Here is an 8853-nt window from a genome sequence, read left to right on the forward strand (position 1 = left end):
TCGTTCATGTCATTATTATCATGATTATCATCATTACTATCGTTATCATCCTCATTATCATCATTATCATCATCGTTATCATCATTATTGCAATTATTATCATCATTATTGCAATTATTATCATTATTATTGCAATTATATCAGTTATAATATATGTTTTTGCAACTATAATAATAACAACAACAATAATAATAGTAATAACAATAATAATAACAATAATGACGATATTATAATCATTATTTATACCATTATTCTAATTAATCTCGTTATTACTGTAATTATTATTGTTATAATAATTATTTTAGCAATTATACTACTAGTAAAAATAATAATAATGATAATAATAACAAAAATAATGTTAATACCAATATTATAACGACTATTAATATTACTTCTATACTTATTATTATTATTATTGTTATTATTACAGTTATAATATATTTTTTGGCAATAATACTATTAATAAAAGGAATAATAATAATAATAATAATAATAATAATAATAATAATAATAATAGTAATAATAATGATAATATCATTAATGATATTAGTAATTATCAAATGTTATCAAACTTCTCTTTATTCTCACTTTTATCATCATTATTGTCATGATGAATGCGATTCTAGTAATTATTATCATTATTACCCTAATCATTGCCAAAATCATCAAAGAGATCGAAAAAAACGTCATTTTGACTCTACTCTCAAAAGGCTATATTTCGCTAGATTTTGCCGCTTTTTCGACTTTTGGGAATGTTTTTCTTTTACCTTTTTTTAATTATATATGGAGAGAATTCCTGTTATTATCATCATTATTATCATGATTATCATCATTACTATCGTTATCATCATCATTATCATCATTATCATCATCATTATCATCATTATTGCAATTATTATCATCATTATTGCAATTATTATCATTATTATTGCAATTATTGCAGTTATAATATATGTTTTTGCAACTATACTAATAACAACAACAATAATAATAGTAATAACAATAATAATAACAATAATAACGATATTATAATCATTATTTATACCATTATTCTAATTAATCTCGTTATTACTGTAATTATTATTGTTATAATAATTATTTTAGCAATTATACTACTAGTAAAAATAATAATAATGATAATAATAACAAAAATAATGTTAATACCAATATTATAACGACTATTAATATTACTTCTATACTTATTATTATTATTATTGTTATTATTACAGTTATAATATATTTTTTGGCAATAATACTATTAATAAAAGGAATAATAATAATAATAATAATAATAATAATAGTAATAATAATGATAATATCATTAATGATATTAGTAATTATCAAATGTTATCAAACTTCTCTTTATTCTCACTTTTATCATCATTATTGTCATGATGAATGCGATTCTAGTAATTATTATCATTATTACCCTAATCATTGCCAAAATCATCAAAGAGATCGAAAAAACGTCATTTTGGACTTTACTCTCAAAAGGCTATATTTCGCTAGATTTTGCCGATTTTCGACTTTTGGGAATGTTTTTCTTTTACCTTTTTTTAATTATATATGGAGAGAATTCCTGTTATTATCATCATTATTATCATGATTATCATCATTACTATCGTTATCATCATCATTTATCATTATCATCATCATTATCATCATTATTGCAATTATTATCATCATTATTGAAATTATTATCATCATTAATGCAATTATTATCATTATTATTGCAATTATTACATTTATAATATATGTTTTTGCAACTATACTAATAACAACAACAATAATAATAGTAATAACAATAATAATAACAATAATAACGATATTATAATCATTATTTATACCATTATTCTAATTAATCTCGTTATTACTGTTATTATTATTGATATAATATTTACTTTAGCAATTATACTACTAGTAAAAATAATAATAATGATAATGATAACAAAAATAATGTTAATACCAATATTATAACGACTATTAATATTACTTCTATACTTATTATTATTATTATTGTTATTATTACAGTTATAATATATTTTTTGGCAATAATACTACTAATAAAAGGAATAATAATAAAAATGATAATAATTGTAGTGTACGGCTGCGCACTCGCCGACTCTACGGTCGATCTCGCCTGGACTGACATCGTCCTCGGGTGCCGAGTGGTTGAGGCCGGGTCTTTACCATGCCACATGCCTGCCTTCTCTACCACGGAACAAAGGACGTGGGGAACTCTGCAATGCTGCCATCGACTTGGATGAGACGTCCCGGGCTCCGCTTCCACCAACGAGGCCGGCAGTGTTGAGAAATATTATGAACATGGTTAGAAAAATAACCAACGAACGTATTTTTAACCAAGGCTCGTTACTTGGATGGTGTTGAAGTCTCCGAGAAAAATAAAAGATTTATTAATTTCCCAAGTCCCATACCGTAAATTGTACATTACCAGTTTTTTCCTATGTATACTTTCCTTCCAAAGTGTCACAATAGCCCTGAAGGGAGTAATGGTCGTTTGATAGTGTTTTCTCTCCCTCTCTTTTCACGGTTGTTTGGGTCGTTGGCTTGTTTGGACTGCCGGACTATCGGGTTGGTAGTCCAACTCTTATTTTGCATATTTTCTTCTTTTCGCGCCATGCCTGGGGCATGGCCTGAGGGTCTTTTTCTGGTATAAAATCCCCTAGTTTTGTGAGGGGAAGACAGTTCGGTCCTGACTTCTGTGTGTACTGTGGTCCCGTTCTCGGTGTGCTCGCTTTGGATTTACTTTGTGGATTTACCTCGCTTCACGCCAGGATTTGCCGAGATTGTCTCCGCAAAGCTAAGTATTCTTTTATTGGTTGTGTGTAGGAGACACCTGGTCTCTTTTGGACTTTGGCGTGTGACACGCTTCATCACCATCTGTGGGGTGCACTCTTTCACTGTCCCAAAGCGGCACTTGGTGAACTCAAAGTGTGAGTATAAAAGGACCACTTCACACAGAAGGAACACTGCTTGAGGATCCGTACCTCCAGTGTGCCATTCCTTGATTTTAAACTAAGTCAATACTTAGTTTCCTTCCCTCAGCTCGAGGATCCGTACCTCCTGGGAGGAAGGTTTATTTCAATAAGTCTCGCCCATAATAATTTCAGGGCCATTTTACTTTTTACTTTCTTTTACTTTGTCTCGATTTGTTGTCTTGATACCTGCCCGACCTTGTGGGTGTCAGGCAGTCCGTGATTTGTGGTCCCCTGTGGTGTTATATTATGTTATTTGGCCTTCGACGCTAAATTATGTTTCTTATTTGTTTACACAAGTGTTTTTATTCAGAGTTTATCAGCACTAGTTTATTTTAGTTTTTTTTTTTTACGTTAATCTCCATTTGGGTTGGAGATTAACTTGCTCATATCAGAGATTGGTATGTGTTCGTGCTAAAACACTGTTTAAAAATACTTATGGAGTTGGGACGCCAACTTAGGGGTGAAAATACATTGAGTCATTTTTGAGTCTATCTGGTGTGATTTTCACGTGCATCACCCCCGCTGTGATAAATTGGTGATGTACGCATCTATAACCATTTCCCATGACTGAATTCCTGTAGACCTCCCTAATGAGTGCAATTTGCTCAATAAATAAATATCATACTATCGTAGAGCTTTCACTCGGTCCCAGTCAAATAAACAAATTATATTTACATCTTAAGTTCTGGTTCAGACTAAGGCTGAATGCTTGAAACTTACTTGGGCTCGGGTCTCCTTAACAGCACATTGCTGGTTACTCTATCTCGCAACCCCTGAAAGGCTGTAAGAAGGCTAGATGAATCGGAGTATATTAAGCTGATACTCTAGAACAACCATAACTTTGCTATACCTGGGTTCCCACTTCCAGCAGGTGGATGCTCAAACTGAAGGGAAGAGGAAGAATTTTATGATCTTGCGTTTTTCTTCCAAACACGTCCACGCAGACGCTCAGCCTACACTATCTCCCTTTTCACATATACACACTTACACATCCAACATTCAGCACATACATCCTGTACTTTCCTTCCACCCTTCTTTCATACAACATTCACACCCCCATACACAACACACACGGTTCCCGAACCTACTAATCGGGTGGTGGCAGCGTGCCGTAGGCCTGGAATCTTACATCTGTTCACTGCAGACGAATCTTTTCCTTAATAAAATCTATATTCTCGGTTGAGCCCGAACTCAACCAGACATAGTGAATTCTACTGGGTCTACGCCCCGCTACAATAATAATAATAATAGTAATAATAATAGTAATAATAATGATAATATTATTAATGATATTAATAATTATCAAATGTTATCAAACTTCTCTTTATTTTCACTTTTATCATCATTATTGTCATGATGAATGCGATTCTAGTAATAATTTTCATTATTACCCTAATCATTGCCAAAATCATCAAAGAGATCGAAAAAACATCCTTTTGGACTCTACTCTCAAAAGGATATATTTCGCTAGTTTTTGCCGCTTTTCAACTTTTGGGAATGTTTTCTTTTACCTTTTTTTAAATTATATATGGAGAGAATTCCTGTTATTATCATCATTATTATCATGATTATCATCATTACTATCATTATCATCATATTATCATCATTATCATCACTATCATCATCATTATCATCATTATTGCAATTATTAACATCATTTTTGCAATTATTATCATTATTATTGCATTATTATTGTTATAATAATTATTTTAGGAATTATACTACTAGTAAAAATAATAATAATGACAATAATAACAAAAATAATGTTAATACCAATATTATAACGTCTATTAATATTACTTCTATACTTATTATTATTATTATTGTTATTATTACAGTTATAATATAATTTTTGGCAATAATACTACTAATAAAAGGAATAATAATAATAATAATAATAATAATAATAATAGTAATAATAATGATAATATTTTTAATGATATTAATAATTATCAAATGTTATCAAACTTCTCTTTATTCTCACTTTTATCATGATTATTGTCAAGATGAATGCGATTCTAGTAATTATTATAATTGCCAAAATCATCAAAAAGATCGAAAAAACGTCAATTTTTACTCTACTCTCAAAAGGCTATATTTCGCTTGATTTTGGCGATTTTTCGACTTTTGGGAATGTTTTTCTTTTACCTTTTTTAATTATATATGGAGAGAATTTCTGTTATTATCATCATTATTAACATGATTATCATCATTACTATCGTTATCATCATCATTATCATCATTATCATCATCATTATCATCATTATTGCAATTATTATCAACATTATTGCAATTATTATCATTATTATTGCAATTATTGCAGTTATAATATATGTTTTTGCAACTATAATAATAACAACAAAAATAATAATAGTAATAACAATAATAATAGCAATAATAAAGATATTATAATCATTATTTATACCATTATTCTAATTAATCTCGTTATTACTGTAATTATTATTGTTATAACAATTATTTTAGCAATTATACTACTAGTAAAAATAATAATAATGATAATAATAACAAAATTAATATTAATACCAATATTATAACGACAATTAATATTACTTCTATACTTATTTTTTACTATTTTTGGGTTATTATTGCTTTTTAATAATATATTTTTTGGCAATAATACTACTAATAAAAGGAATAATAATAATAATAATAATAATAATAATAATAATAATAATAATAGTAATAGTAAAGATAATATTATTAATGATATTACTAATTATCAAATGTTATCAAACTTCTCTTTATTCTCACTTTTATCATCATTCTTGTCATGATGAATTCGATTCTAGTAATTATTATCACTATTACCCTATTCATTGCCAAAATCATCAAAGAGATCGAAAAAAACGTCATTTTAGACTCTTCTCTCAAAAGGCTCTATTTCGCTAGATTTTGCCGCTTTTTCGACTTTTGGGAGTGTTTTTCTTTTACCTTTTTTTAATTATATATGGAGAGAATTCCTGTTATTATCATCATTATTATTGAGATTATCATCATTACTATCGTTATCATCATCATTATCATCATTATCATCATCATTATCATCATTATTGCAATTATTATCAGCATTATTCCAATTATTATCATTAGTATTGCAATTATTGCAGTTATAATATATGTTTTTGCAACTATAATAATAACAACAACAATAATAATAGTAATAACAATAATAATAACAATAATAACGATATTATAATCATTATTTATACCATTATTCTAATTAATCTCGTTATTACTGTAATTATTATTGTTATAATAATTATTTTAGCAATTATACTACTAGTAAAAATAATAATAATGATAATAATAACAAAAAATAATGTTAATACCAATATTATAACGACTAGTAATATTACTTCTATACTTATTATTATTATTATTGTTATTATTACAGTTATAATATTTTTTTTTTTTTTTTTTGGCAATAATACTACTAATAAAAGGAATAATAATATTAATAATAATAATAATAATTATAGTAATAATAATGATAATATTATTAATTATATTAATAATTATCAAATGTTATCAAACTTCTCTTTATTCTCACTTTTATCACCATTATTGTCATGATGAATGCGATTCTAGTAATTATTCTCATTATTACCCTAATCATTGACAAAATCATCAAAGAGATCGAAAAAACGTCATTTTGGACTCTACTCTCAAAAGGCTATATTTCGCTAGATTTTGCCGCTTTTTCGACTATTGGGAATGTTTTTCTTTTACCTTTTCATAATTTATATATGGAGAGAATTCCTGTTATCATCATCATTATTATCATGATTATCATCATTACTATCGTTATCATCATCATTATCATCATTATCATCATTATTATCATCATTATTGCAATTATTATCATCATTATTGCAATTATTATCATTATTATTGCAAATTATTGCAGTTATAATATATGTTTTTGCAACTATAATAATAACACAACAATAATAATAGTAATAACAGTAATAATAACAATAATAACGATATTATAATCATTATTTTTACCATTATTCTAATTAATCTCGTTATTACTGTAGTTATTATTATTATAATAATTATTTTAGCAATTATACTACTAGAAAAAATAATAATAATGATAATAATAACAAAAATAATATTAATACGAATATTATAACGACTATCAATATTATTTCTATACATATTATTGTTATTACTGTTATTATTACATTTATGATATATTTTTTGGCAATAATACTACTAATAAAAGGAATAATAATAATAATAATGATGATGAAAATAATAATAATGATAATATTATTAATAATATCAATAATCATCAAATGTTATCAAACTTCTCTTTATTCTCACTTTTATCATCATTATTGTCGTGATGAATGCAATTCTAGTAATTATTATCATTATTACCCTAATCATTGCCAAAATCATCAAAGAAATCGAGAAAACGTCATTTTGGACTCTACTCTCAAAAGGTTATATTTCGCTAGATATTGCCGCTTTTTCGACATTTGGGAATTTTTTTCTTCTACCTTTTTTAATTATATAAGCATAGAATTCCTGTTATTATCATCATTATTATCATCATTATCATCATTACTATCGTTATCATCATCATTATTATCATTATCATCATTATCATCATCATTATCATCATTATTGCAATTATTATCATCATTATTGCAATTATTATCATTAATATTGCAATTATTGTAGTTATAATATATGTTTTTGCAACTATAATAATAACAACAACAATAATAATAGAAATAACAATAATAATAACAATAATAACGATATTATAATCATTATTTATACCATTATTCTAATTAATCTCGTTATTACTGTAATTATTATTGTTATAATAATTATTTTAGCAATTATACTACTAGTAAAAATAATAAAAATGATAATAATAACAAAAATAATGTTAATACCAATATTATAACGACTATTAATATTACTTCAATACTTATTATTCTTATTGTTATTATAACAGTTATAATATATTTTTTGGCAATAATACTACTAATAAAAGGAATAATAATAATAATAATAATAATAATAATAATAATATTATTATTATTATTATTAATGATATTAATAATCATCAAATGTTATCAAACTTCTCTTTATTCTCACTTTTATCATCATTATTGTCATGATAAATGCGATGATAGTAATTATTATCATTATTACCCTAATCATTGCCAAAATCATCAAAGAGATCGAGAAAACGTCATTTTGGACTCTGCTCTCAAAAAGCTATATTTCGCTAGATTTTCCCGCTTTTTCGGCTTTTGGGAATTTTTTTTCTTTTACCTTTTTTTAATTATATATGGAGAGAATTCCTGTTATTATCATCATTATTATCATGATTATCATCATTACTATCGTTATCATCATCATTATCATCATTATTGCAATTATTATCATCATTATTGTAATTATTATCATTATTATTGCAATTATTGCAGTTATAATATATGTTTTTGCAACTGTAATAATAACAACAACAATAATAATAGTAATAACAATAATAATAACAATAATAACGATATTATAATCATTATTTATAACCATTATTCAAATTTAAAATCTGTTTACTGTAATTATTATTGTTATAATAATTATTTTAGCAATTATACTACTAGAAACAAATAATAATAATGATAATAATAACAAAAATAATGTTAATGCCAATATTATAACGACTATTAATATTACTTCTATACTTATTATTATTATTATTGTCATTATTACAGTTATAATATATTTTTTGGCAATAATACTACTAATAAAAGGAATAATAATAATGATAATAATGATAATAAAAATAATAAATTAAAAATAT

Source organism: Penaeus monodon, chromosome 42, assembly GCF_015228065.2.
Source record: "Penaeus monodon isolate SGIC_2016 chromosome 42, NSTDA_Pmon_1, whole genome shotgun sequence".
Taxonomy (NCBI): Eukaryota; Metazoa; Arthropoda; class Malacostraca; order Decapoda; family Penaeidae; genus Penaeus; species Penaeus monodon.